The sequence below is a fragment of the Bubalus kerabau genome, chromosome 3 (genome assembly GCF_029407905.1).
Source record: "Bubalus kerabau isolate K-KA32 ecotype Philippines breed swamp buffalo chromosome 3, PCC_UOA_SB_1v2, whole genome shotgun sequence".
NCBI classification, from domain to species: domain Eukaryota; kingdom Metazoa; phylum Chordata; class Mammalia; order Artiodactyla; family Bovidae; genus Bubalus; species Bubalus kerabau.
The window spans coordinates 134402197-134416292 of NC_073626.1; the positions used below are offsets into that span (position 1 = coordinate 134402197).

A 14096-nucleotide genomic window follows, 5' to 3' on the forward strand; every position below is an offset into this window, starting at 1 on the left:
GACCCCATGGACTGTAGCCTGTTAGGCTCCTCTACTCATAGCATTTTCTAGGCAAGAATATTGGAGTGGGTTGCCATTTCCTTCTGCTATAAAATTAGAAAAAGGGAGCATTAAATGTTGACCTTGAAAGACTGAAGAAAGGTTATAATTTTACTAGAATAATTTTTTTTTTTGAATGAGTTAAGTTTTATATGGGACTACAAGGAGATTGGGGACTATTACAGATACTTAGTTAAACTTTTGGGAGAACAGTCTGCCCTCCATATCTACAGGTTCAACCACCTATGGATTGAAAATATTCAGGGAAAAAAAAAATTCCAGAAAGTTCCAAAAAGCAAAACTTGAATTTACATAGCATTTACATTGTATTTACAATTATTTACATAGCCTTTACCTTGTATTAGGTATTGCAAGCAATCTAGGGATGATTTCTGTTCCATTGTGGAAAGGAACTGATGCTGAAGCTGAAGCTCCAATACTTTGGCCACCTGATGAAAGAACTGACTCATTGGAAAAGATCCTGATGCTGGAGAAGATTCAGGGCAAGAGGAGAAGGGGATGACAGAGAATGAGATGGTTGGATGGCATCTTTGACTCGATGGACATGAGTTTGAGCAAGCTCTGGGAGTTGGTGATGGACAAGGAAGCCTGGTGTACTGCAGTCCATGGGGTTGCAAAGAGTAGGAGACAACTGAGAGACTTGACTGAACTGAAGAGATGATTAAAAGTATATGAGAGGATACACATAGCTTATATGCAAATACTGTGCCATTTTCTATAAGGGACTTTAGCATCTGGACATTTAGATATCTGTGCATGGGTCCTGGAACCAATCCTCTATGGATGCAGAGGGACAACTGTAATAGGGAAAAACACTGAATAAAATTGCAACAGTTGCTCAGGAGCTACCACCAGTAGTTCCTCTATTTTATTTTTCCAGGGTAGAGACATTTGCTTAGAATGTAATGGATTTCACTTACAAATCCAAAAAATAATCACTTTTGTCCTAAATGAGTGTACCCAGGAAGAAAAAGCTATTAAGCCATCAAGACAGCCCCTCCCTAGGTTTTAAAACAAAATTCTTACAAATCAAGGATCACATTTTGAAGAGAGGCCTATAAGTTAACAACCTTGCCTATGGAATATCAATTTGCAAACATATCCCAAATATTTGTCTAAAAATATGAGTTCCTAAAATACCAGTTGTTTGGAGATTAGATACTGTGGACACATGATCCATGTAAAGAAGTATATTATAAGGTCACTTTGGAGAAGTGAATAAGCAAAAAATTGTATCTGAAACTGTAGTTGTCTAAATATTCAATTGTGTGAATAAATTAAGTATTCTAATTCCACATTCTTGCTTTGGATATGTAAATATGGTATTTTGTTCTTGTGGATTTGTTTAGATAATTGGAGAGTTAGATTCTGAGCTCAAAAATCAAATCTTTTAAAGGCATATTTGGCTGAGAAAAGAGTGTGGCAGGTTTTTTCTTTTTTTCATCTTTGCTTTTTTGGGTTATGAGAAAAGTTCTTTTGGTCAACTTCAGTTATGTTGCTGCCAACCTCGTAGTGAAATGGTAGTTTGTGTGTGGAGATCAGTGAGTCAGGAGAAAAAAAAAATGGTGATAAAAAAAAAAGCGAGATTAATGTGGAAAGATTTCAAATGGTGTATAGGTGCCAAATGCTATGGTACGGGGCAGTTGGAGGGGCTTTGTATTCAAATATCTGTTAAGTATCCCACAGATGGTGAGCAACCTTTAGGTGCTGGTGATTCAGCAGTGAACACGCAGATGAAACCTAAGTCCTAAGGCCAGGAGAGTGCTGACTATAGGGAAATGCTGACCATGAGGGAAGAACATTTCTCAGTTTCTACCTCACTGAAAGTGTTAATCAGTCATGTCTGACTCTTTGAGACCCAATGGACTGTAGCCCACCAGGCTCCTCTGTCCATGGGGATTCTCCAGGCAAGAATACTAGAGTGGGTTGCCATTCCCTTCTCCAGGAGATCTTCCTGACCCAGGGATTGAATGCATGTCTCCTGTTTTGCAGGATTCTTTACTGTCTGAGCCACCAGGGAACTTTTTGCCTCATTGGTGCCCTATTAACCAGGTAAGTGTCTGAAAAAGCCTTTGGAATGTTACTCATCTCACAGGTTCCCTAGACCTTGCAAGGCAAAGACTGGGGCTTGAGCTCACGTTCAGAGAGTTGTCCTTCCAACCATACTTTCAATGATCCAGGTCTGGGTTTTTCAGGTAGGGTTAGATGATTCATACAAATAGCGAACAGAGAGCTATTTAGCTTTCCCTGTGTTCCAGACAACATAAAGATACAATGGTGGCAAAATATTTATAGACTTTCCTTATGTAGTTTTGAGGCTAGTGAGAGAGACAGACATTAATTAGAGGATAAAAAAAAATATGATTGCAAACTGAGATCAGAAGTTTGGGGATCTGCAAGAGCACAGAATGAGGGCTCCAAAACTGCGCTGGCATTTGAAGGGTGAGTAGAGTTCAGCAGGGCAGTGGGTGAGAGGCTTGGTCCAGAAAGAGGCCAGCTTATTATAATTCATGGGGTTGGGGAGGAAGAAGGTCATTATGGCTAGACCACAGAGTATTGGCAAGAGTGTTAAGATTATAGGCAGAGTATGCAAGGAAGGTAGGTACAGAGAGGAATCCCCCTGATGCTAGTTGGGCTGCTGGTAGTTTCTAGTCAGGACAGAGAGCAGCACTCTGCTTCATCTAGATATTGGGGGGATGGGTTGGGTGGTGTGGGGAAGGCATTTGATACATTTATTTTTTTCAAAGTTGAGCTAACATTGGACAGATTTACTAAATGGGGAGTTTGTCATAACATTCTAACATCAAATAGAGTAAGCTATGATTATGAACTACCAGTGTATCATTGGTTTATCCATATCTAGTCACTTTCTATATTTTATAGACATTAAGGAGTGATTTTCTAAACCCAGCTTGTATATCTGGAAGTTCTCAGAGTGATTTTCTAAACCCAGCTTGTATATCTGGAAGTTCTCAGTTCACAAACTGATAAAGCCTAGCTTGAAGGATTTTGAGCATAATCTTGGTAGCATGTGGAATGAGCATGACTGTACAGTAGTTGGAACATTCTTTGGCATTGCCCTTCTTTGGAACTGGAATGGAAATTGACCTTTTCCAGTCCCGAGCTGGCCACAACTGAGTTTTACAAATTTGCTGACAGATTGACTACAGCAGTTTAACAACATCATCTTTTAGGATGTACAAGCTGGTTATAGAAAAGGCAGAAGAACCAGAGATCAAATTGCCAACATACACTGGATCAGAGATAGCAAGGGAATTCCAGAAAAACATCTACTTCTGCTTCATTGACTATGCTAAAGCTTTTGATTGTGTCAGTTCAGTTCAGTTCAGTTCAGTATCAGTTGCCTCCTACACTTTGCAACCCCATGGACTGAAGCATGCCAGGAACTTGCTTCTGGAGCTTCCTCAAATTCATGTCCATCGAGTTGGTGATACCATCCAACCATCTCATCCTCTGGCATCCCCTTCTCCTCTTGCCTTCAATCTTTCCCACCATAAGGGTCTTTTCAAATGAGTCAGTTCTTCGCATCAGGTGGCCAAAGTATTGAAGTTTCAGCTTCAGCATCAGTCCTTCCAATGAATATTCAGGACTGATTTCCTTTAGGATGGACTAGTTTGATCTCCTTGCAGTCCCAAGGACTCTCAAGAGTCTTTTCCAATACCACAGTGCAAAGGCATCAACTTTTTGGCGCTCAGCTTTCTTTATGGTCCAACTCTCACATCCATACATGATTACTGGAAAAACCATAGCTTTGATGATATGGACCTTTGACAGTAAAGTAGTGTCTTTGCTTTTTAATATGCTGTCTAGGTTGGTCATAACTTTCCTTCCAAAGAGCAAGCATCATTTAACTTTATGGATGCAGTCACTATCTGCAGTGATTTTGGAGCCCAAGGAAATAAAGTCTCTCACTGTTTCCATTGTTTCCCCATCTATTTGTCTTGAAGTGATGGGACCAGATGCCATGATTTTTGTATTTTGAATGTTGAGTTTTAAGCCAACTTTTTGCACTCACCTCTTTCACTTTCATCAAGAGGCTCTTTAGTTCCTCTTTGCTTTCTGCCATAAAGGTGGTGTCATCTGTGTATCTGAGGTTATTGATATTTCTCTTGGCAATCGTGATTACAGCTTGTGCTTCATCCAGTCCAGCATTTTGCATGATGTACTCTGCATATAAGTTAAATATGCAGGGTGACAATATCTAGTCCTGACATACTCCTTTCCCAATTTAGAACCAGTCAGTTGTTCCATGTCCGGTTCTAACTGTTGCTTCTTGACCTGCATACAGAATTCTCAGGTGGTCTGGTATTCCCATCTCTTTAACAATGTTCCACAGTTTGTTGTTATCCACACAGTCCAAGGCTTTAGTGTAGTCAAGAAGCAGAAGTAGGTGTATTTCTGGAATTCTCTTGCTTTTTCTATGATGCAACAGATGTTGGCAATTTGATCTCTGGTTCCTCTGCCTTTTCTAAATCCAGCTTGAACACCTGGAAGTTCTCAGTTCACATACTATTGAAGTCTAGCTTGGGGAATTTTGAGCATTATTTTGCTAGTGTGTGAGATGAGTACAATTGTGCAATAGTTTGAACATTCTTTGACATTGCCTTTCTTTGGGATTGGAATGAAAACTGACCTTTTCCAGTCCTGTGGTCACTACAGAATTTTCCAAATTTACTGGCATATTGAGTGCAGCAATATGGTTGTTTGGATCACAGCAAACTGTGGAACATTCTTCAAGAGATGAGAATACCAGACCACCTTACCTGTCTCCTGAGAAACCAGTATGCAGGTCAAGAAGCAACAGTTAGAAACAGACATGGAGCAATGAACTGGCTCAAAATTGAGAAAGGAGTACATCAAGGCTATATATTGTCACCCTGCTTATTTAACTTATATGCAGAGTGCATTGTGTGAAATACCGAGCTGGATGAATCACAAGCTGGAATCAAGATTGTCAAGAGAAATACTATGATATGCAGATGATAACACTCTAATGGCAGAAACTGAAGAGGAACTAAAGAGCCTCTTGATGATGGTGAAAGAAGAGAGTGAAAAAGCTGGCTTAAAGTCAACATTAAAAAAGTAAGATTTATGGCATCTGGTCTCATCACTTCATGGCAAAAAGAAGGGAAAAAGTAGAAACAATGACATTTTATATTTTGTGGCTCCAAAATCACTGCAGACAGTAACTGCAGCCATGAAATTAAAGACGTTTCCCCTTGGAAAGACAACCATGACAAACCTGGATAGCATATTAAAAAGCAGAAACATCACTTTGCCAACAAGGGTCCTTCTAGTCAAAGCTATGGTTTTTCCAGTAGTCATGAATGGATATGATTGTTGGTCCATGAAGAAGGCTGAGTGCTGAAGAATTGATGCTGGAGAACACTCTTGAGAGTCCCTTGGACTGCAAGGAGAGCAGACCAGTCAATCCTAAAGGAAATCAACCCTGAATATTCATTGGAAGGACTGATGTTGAAGCTGAAGCTCCAATACTTTGGCCACCTGATGCAAAAGCAACTCACTGAAAAAGACCTTAAAGATGGGAAAGTTTGAAGGGAAAAGAAGAAGGGGATGGCAGAGGATGAGATGGTTGGATAGCATCACGAACTCAATGGACAGGAATTTGAGCGAACTCCGGGAGATAGTGGAGGACAGAGAAGCTGGGTGTGCTGCAGTCCATGGGGTTGCAAAGAGTTGGACCTGACTTAGCAACTGAACAGCAACAACAAAGGAATGATTTGATCACCTACTTCCTACAGTCTAGCACAGTGCCTGCCTGGAACATACACAAAAATTTTGCTGGTGGATTAAGTTCAATTTAATCACAATAAGCACTCCCCTAAGACTATAGCCTAAGGGAAGCCTTATGTATATGATGGAAATCCAAGCATGGGGGTTAGGGAAAGACACATGGGGATCATAACTAAATAATTTACATATTCACCCCCAAAACAAAATTGCCAAGTGGAGAATAGATTCTTTTTTAATCACTGGAATTTGGGGATAATTGAGAGACATTTTCTTATGTAAAAGAATGAGGCTTTATGATTGTGAGAATTTTGTCTACACGATTTACCTTCAAAAAGCGCATCATATCTGAGGAAGAAACTTCAAAGTAATTTAAAGAAGTGATCCTACATGTTCTCAGGAGTATTTTGTAGTATAAGCTCTGGTATCAAGGCTGGTTTTTGCCAATAAATCTATTTCTATTTTTAGTTGGGTAAAAAAACTTTTGTTTATCTTGTTTGGGTTTAAAGCAGCAGTTTTCAGACAAGGGTCCATACAAACCTGGAAGTACACAGGCTCTGCAGGAGCTACAAAGGCATGGATACCTTTAAGGGAATCAATTTCCAGATCCACAGATTCTAGCTGGACTCTTTCCTGAAATGAATCTCCCAGAGAGAATAGCAGGGGAGAATCCTGTCCTTCCCCATTGCTCTTTCACAGTCACTCTCCTCTATTCTATATAAGAAAACCACACATCTAACCTATCTCTCATTTCACAGTGGTGTGTAACAGTGATACTTGAGGATGCATGGCTCCTGAGGGAGGATCCTGGAAGAACAAAGCAGAGAAAATTTTGATAAGAATTACTGATGCATGCTGCATCTTGTTTCTGTATCATTCTAGCAACAAACTCATATCTTTCTGTCACAGTATGTCTCACAGTGAATTTAAATTTATAGGTAATAATAAATTAATATTTTCAGCTCCAAAGTTTTGACAAATATGTTTGAAACATGTATCAGTGTGAAGTATGTTGGTAAATACATCCTCTACAATAATTTGAACTTACAGGAAAAGTTTTAGAGGTTAACCTAAAAATATGAAAGTGGAGATACTTTTTTTTTTAAGCTAGATTTAAAATATTAGCAGATGGGAAAAAGAGAATGTGTGGTACCCCAGTGAATGAAAAGAAACTCTCAAGCTTCTCACTAGGAAAATGATTTAGCATCCTGGTGGCTCAGATGGTAAAGAATCTGCCTGTAATTCTGGAGACCTGGGTTTGATTCCTGGGCTGGGAAGATCCCTTGGAGAAGGGAATGGTCTAACCATTCCAGTATTCTTGCCTGGAGAATCCCATGGACAGAGTAGCTTGGCGGTCTATAGTCCATGGGGTCACAAAGTGGTGGACATAACTGAGTGACTAGTACTTTCACTACTTACTTTATTTAAGCAGTTTAAACATTAAGTATACAGGTTTTCTGGAGAATAACTACATACACACATATATATATTTCTCACAGTTTTTCAGGGACAAATGATGGATTTTTTTTTTTCATTGACACTCTGCTCTTGGGGAGCATAGGTTATTTTCTTTTAACAAAATTGTCTTCCAGGAGTTGAAAAACAAATGTCATTTCAATTTTTAAACACTCTGGAGCCAGGACCAAGAGAAGAGTGTTTTGACCCCAGATTTAGTAATCAGAGGTCTATCTTCTCACTGTGAAAGTAATGTTTGTTGTTAAAAATATTTGAAAAGACCAAAAAGTATATTTTAAAAAAGCCCAGCAATGCATTGCCATTTAGTTCTGTATGTATCCTATTCATTTTTCTCTGTATAGAAATTACTTTCTTTTTCAAACATTGGAATCTTACTGCTATAGTTTGCAAGTATTTACTAATTTTAAAAATAGGTCTTGATAATTTCCCCATTTCATTAAATATTGTTCAACAGTGTCATTTCTAATGATTAAATAGTATTCCATTGGAAAGAAGTACCATAATTAATTAACTCTACCTTTCTCAGGCTTGAGCAAATACATGAGTTCCTTTAGCTATGGTTTTTCCAGTAGTCATGTATGGATGTGAGAGTTGGACTATAAAGAAAGCTTAGCGCCAAAGAATTGATGCTTTGGAACTGTGGTGTTGGAGAAGACTCTTGAGAGTCCCTTGGACTGCAAGGAGATCCAACCAGTCCATCCTAAAGGAGATCAGTCCTGGGTGTTCATTGGAAGGACTGATGCTGAGGCTGAAACTCCAATACTTTGGCCACCTGATGTGAAGAACTGACTCATTTGAAAAGACCCTGATGCTGGGAAAGGTTGAAGGCAGGAGGAGAAGGGGACGACAGAGGATGAGATGGTTGGATGGCATCACCAACTCAATGGACATGGGTTTGGGTAGACTCTGGCAGTTGGTGATGGGCAGGGAGGCCTGACGTGCTGCGGTTCATGGGGTTGCAAAGAGTTGGACACGGCTGAGGGACTGAACTGAAGTGAACTTTCAAGGGAAAAATAAATTCTCATGTTCCCTCCTGGGTTGACTTAATGTTATTTTTATTATGTAGTTTCTCTCTATATAGAAATGTAAAATTGATATTAATTATTCATGATCCTAACTTGTCTACAACCATAAAACCAATACAGATTTGCATTTAAATTTGATATAAAATCAATGTAATTAAGATGTCAGCAGTCATTTAAGGTGATAATTGATGTTTAATAGTAGGATGATAAATCTTTTACCTTTTCTTTTTCAGCATGATTCGTTTGGTTTTGAGCCTGATGGACCAATATCTGAGTTGACTGTCATCCTGATTATTTTTTCTTCTAACAGTAAACTCATTTTTAAGCCTGTGGTCATTGTTTTCATGATTCAATTTAATGGTGTACCTCAAAGTACATCAACAAAAGTTTAAATCAAAACTCTTTGCTGCTAAACCTATTTTTGTTAGGTACAAAGTCAGCTACTCATGTGACATTGACAGTTATTTACCAGTGATAACTCAATCCTCCCACAACTCTTCTCTGAACTGCCATGTCGACTTTGTTCTTAAGAGTATCTGTGGAGTTAGCCTTCCCTTGGCACTACTAATGTGCTGTAAACACAAACACAAACTTGGGCATTGAAATCATAGCATAGCTGTTAGTTACACGTTGGTCTACCAGATGGTAGAATATCTTTACATGAACATTTTTAAGATTATCATCAAAATAAAAACACTGGATTAAAACAAAAATCTCTTTCATAACTCAGACCCTCAAGTATAAGGCTTTCGGAGCCCTAAATGACAATTGACAATTTAGCCCTAAAGTCTCTATTACTTGATATCTGGTATGTTCATTTTTCATTGCTGCCATTACAAATGACCACAGTTTAGTGTTTTAAAAGAACACAGTTTCTTTAGTCTTATACTTCTAAAGATCAGAAGTCCTAAAATTGTGGTGTTAGCATGGCTTCTTTTCTTTTGCAGGATCTAGGGGGATATTTCTTTGCCCTATTCCTTTTTGTAGAGACTGCTGTGTTCTTGGATCATGGCCCTATCCTCCATCTTCAGAGACTTCACTCCAACTCCTGTATCATTGTCCCTTCAGCTTCCATTCTGTTAACCCATTTGCCTTCCTCTTTTTAGAAATTTTGTGATTACATTGAGCCCATATGGATAGTCTTGGGATAACCTCGAGATCCTTAACTTAATATTCAGATTCTTAACTTAATCATGCCTGCAAAATCCTTCTTATCATGTAAGGTAATATATTCTGAGGTTCTGGGGATAAGGATGTGGACGTCTTTGGGGAGGCTTTTATTCAGCCTATCATAACTGAATACTAAAGACTTCCCTTATTATAAATGAGGCTGTGATGTTGTACATAAATTACAAACAAGACTATGATGTCATGTTGGTGTATTCATCAGCCATGATTGTTCTTTTGGGATAAATTTCTAGGGATGAAATGCATAAATTACAGGTTTCTATAATTTTAAAAAAGGAGTTTTTAATAAGCAATGCAAAATTGCCTTCTTGAAGGGTTGTACTAAGTTATATTGAAAGTCGTGTGTAGACTACCTTTCCCTGCCCCCTGATTACAATGGGTATTATTATTTGCTAAAAATTCTTTGCTAGTTGATAAGAAAAAATATTCATTATTGTTTTGTTGTTGCTGTTATTGTTGTTGTTGTTTAGTTGCTAGGTCATATTTGAGTTTTTCACAATCCCATGGACTATAGCCTACCAGACTCCTCTGTCCATTGGATTTCCCTGGCAAGAATACTGGAATGTATTGCCAGTCCCTTCTCTAGGGAATTTTCCCAACCCAAGGATCAAACCCATGTCTCCCGAGTCTCCTGCATTGGCAAGGGTATTCTTTACCACTGAATCACCAAGGAAGATCCTCATTATTATTTTATTGTAGGATAATTTGATATTAATTATTTTGATGAGATTGAACATTTTAAAATATTCACCAGTCATTTGTACCAAAGAAAATAAATGAAAATTTTAGTCATGGCTGCATTGCTTATAGGGGTTTGCTTATGCCATATAGAAACCACTTAACCTATAAGTGGTATCTTTCTGAATTTGCAGCATCAGGAAGAACATGTAAAATGCCTTTGTACTAAAGTTTATATCTCAGAGTGTTTAGGAGAGTGAGCTAATTGTTTAGATGGATGCAAGGATGATACTATTCAGGAGGAAATTAATTCCGCCCAGTGTGTTCTGTGTATATGGGCATTTTGCCCCTCTGATTGAGGATAGCCTGGTCATACATAGAGGCATGTCAGAGCTGGAGAGTATCACTTGTTGCTGCTGCATGAGGCTGTGGTCTTCCATCCAGGGAAAATATCATGTGATATATTTACATCTTTGCTCAATAGAAGCTAGATATTTTGTCTGGTACCAATCATTACCTCATTATGATTATAGATATATGAGTGACAGAAAATTTTCTAAATAGATGACCATTTGAAGGATTTTTAGAAATTATTTTATGATACAATTATTACATGCTCAGTGAATAAACATTTTAAATTCAGGTAAGCAAAGTGACTCAGATGGTAAAGAATTTGCTTGTAACATGGGAGACCGGGGTTCAATTCCTGGGTTGGGAAGATCCACTGGAGAAGGGCATGGCAGCCCACTCCAGTATTCTTGCTTAGAGATTTCCATGGACAGAGGAGCCTGGTGGGCTACAGTTCATGGGGTCACAAAGAATCGTACATGACTGAGCGACTAACACAAGCAAAAGAAAAAAAAAGAAGTTACAGTGAAGAAGGAATATTTTGTAAAGCCTCCTTTTGTCCTCAGGATGGTTGAGAAGTTAGAGGCCTGCGATGTGAATAACAGAGAGTTGAGAATGGTAAGACTGAACATGTTAGAAACAGTGGGTAGGGTGTTAAAGGTGGCTAGAATTAAAGACTCTGGCTTTTCTCCCTCCAAAGAATTCCAGACTTGTTGCCGAATTATGAAAAACAGGCATGACACAAGGCATTGAACCCCATGGAAACCTTGCTAAAATATTGCTTTTAGAGTTTGGGGAGCCAAGGATATCCTCTTTTTCTTTGTTGAATCACACCAGGGCTATGCTTTCCTTGAAGAAGACAAATGTCAGTGGTTTTCTTCCTTTAAGAGCTCCAGGAGGAGGCTGTTTTTAGCTGAGAGCTGCTGCTTTGCCTATCACTGCAGTGCTGTGTAGGATGCCTAGTAGAGGAGGCAGCTGGAGAGGAGGAAGTCTGAAAGTGAGCACGTGTAAGGAGGGAGCTGGGCAATCAGAAGAGAATGTGCTGGGACTTCAGTACCCAGCAAGTGCAGTGTGTAGGCATAACCCATCAGGGAGCCTTTGGCAATATCTAGTCTTCCCGGTTCTTTCATTTGTTCCCTGTGCTAGGAAGGTCTGATTTATTTGTATCGTTTTGCTCATGTGTAAGGTTAAAAATGTTTCCTCATGCATAGTAATTAACAACAGCCTCTGCAGAATGGAATATTCCAGGACTTTGAGATTGCTAGGCATTTTATCAGCTGCAGCCAGCAGATGGTGGTAGCGTTCCATAAAAAAAAAATAATAAATCGTGCTTGGCGAAGCTGAGAGGTTCAGTTTTGTTTTGCTTTGTTATTTAAGCTTTGACAATGCCCATCTATATAATCTGTGGGCACAGAGTGTTTGAGCCCAGTCTGATCTTAAACTTGTTTTATGATGATATCATTATTTTTTACTGCTACAAATTAACTGTCAGTTTCAATCTACCCCGTGTTTTAGCTGCCTTCCGGGATCATCTTGTCAGTTATGCAGCTTTCTGATTTTATGGCTGAGATCAAGAATGATTCCTTAAAGGCACATGGGAAAACACAAGGTGTCCTTAGAATGAAAAGTGGGAAAGAGGATGTGAACTTTGCCATGTGGCCCGTGCTATAGGTGTGCAGCAAAGATAGGTAAGGGCAAATGACTAAGGCCCCTTTCTGTTTGAAATCTGAGTGTCTTGACATTTACTCAGGTGCAATCATTCATGTAAGTATCCATAGTGACCTACTGTCAATGGAGTGAAATGGAGCTAAATGAGTTCCTATATTATCTTTCAGAGTTATATTCAAACATATGAAAATGTAAAGCGGAACTTGCAGGCAATACTGGTGCTTCCTGATCTGCAGGTGATTCTTTCACTAGAGGAAAAATTATTACTTAAAGTCATTCATTCATTCTTCCTTACATCTAGCACTTATTGAGTGCCTACTAGGTGCCTGCCCTTGTTCCAAGTGCTGGGGAGTCCTTGCACATTTATTGGGCAGAAACTTGATTACTGCCTGATCTTTCTTTGAAATGTAAGGGCAAAAAGAGATTAAGATTCCCTTTATAGAGCTGGCACAGCACCATTGATTGATGATGAACTTGAAGGAGAAGGGGTCATATTCCAGTTTGCCCTAGTCAAAGAGTCCCATTGGTAACACACTGTCATAAATCTACCACTGAATTCTGCTACCAGCTATCACACTGTCCCAGGATATATTGAGAGACAAGGAGAGCTCCTTTCCAAAGCATCTGCAGTCTACAGAATGCTACTCTAGCTTCCGAAGTAATGTGATACCTGCTCCTAGAACTTGGTGGTTTTTATCAGAATTGAATAACAGTGTCTATCCTATAGCATGTTCAATATGGGCCAGGCACTTTCTGGGTATTATTTCAATCTTTATAACACTTTCCAAGGTAGCCATTATTATACTCTTCTTATGTATGAGATAACCGAGGCTTAAAGAGGTTGATTCACTCCTATGGTTAACAGCCAAGCTAGGAATTTTGCAAAGGTCTGTCCATGCTCCTTACACCATGCCACACTCCCCCTCTGTTGAAGCATTGTTTGCTGTGACACTGTTCTGTTGGCCAGAACAGGTAGGGAAGAGAGATGAAGGCAGCCATCCCAATATCTGTGCTGAGAGAATGATTGATATACAGCTGTCAGGCAGGATGGGCCCTGAGCTGGCCTCTCATCTAGTCTGTAGGCTTTGAAATGTTGGGAAACAATATCAGCAGACATGCCTGGAGGTTCCCTGATAGCTCAGCTCGTAAAGAATTTGCCTGCAATGCGGGAGACCTGGGTTCAATCCCTGGGTTGGGAAGATCCCCTGGAGAAGGGAAAGGCTACCCACTCCAGTATTCTAGCCTAGATAATTCCGTAGATCACGGTCCATGGGGTCGCAAAGAGTTGGACATGACTGAGCGACTTTCACTTTTACTTTAACCAGCACAAATAGGGTGGCTTGTTCTGGGCAAAGCCTTCAGGGCAACAGACAGGCTGTGAGCTAAAGGCAGAGAAACAAAGCGCGGTTACAGCTGCCACACCAGGAGAATCTTTGCTTGAATTCAGGGTGTAGAGAGGATAGATAGTGATGCACTGGTCTTTTCAGATCCACTCCCTGGCAGGGATAACAATGAGGCCAAGAGAAGCATTTTGAGACTCAGACTGCCACTGATATTTATTTATAGAGAGAAAGTGCGCAGGGTGGGATAAATGCACAGAAACACTTTGAACACTAAGCGTAGTGCAAATGGGTCCACTATTGATTCTTAGCGGAAATGTTCATGTCTGCCTCATGAACAGATATTACTCCTGAGACCACCTTTAACAAAATATTTAGTCTGACCTCTCCAGATTGCACTTACAAGCTCATCTCTCTCTTTACATTCAAGGCTTTCCGCTGAGATGGAAATAGTCTCTGTGCAGCAGTCCCAGAAGATTTGCACAAGGAGAATTTTAGACAATAGGAAAAAATCCTAAGTGATTGTGCACTGGGTTTCCAT

The 14096-nt window shown here is 39.5% G+C and overlaps 1 long non-coding RNA gene across 1 annotated transcript in view; it reads left to right on the top strand.

Moving 5' to 3' along the window:
- Positions 1–2235, top strand: part of LOC129647789 (uncharacterized) — a 73235-nt gene extending 71000 nt beyond the window's left edge. Inside the window, exon 5 of the long non-coding RNA XR_008712507.1 lies at positions 2053–2235. This is a non-coding gene — a long non-coding RNA (uncharacterized LOC129647789). The remainder of the gene's footprint in view (positions 1–2052) is intronic.
- The last annotated feature ends 11861 nt before the right edge of the window (positions 2236–14096 follow it).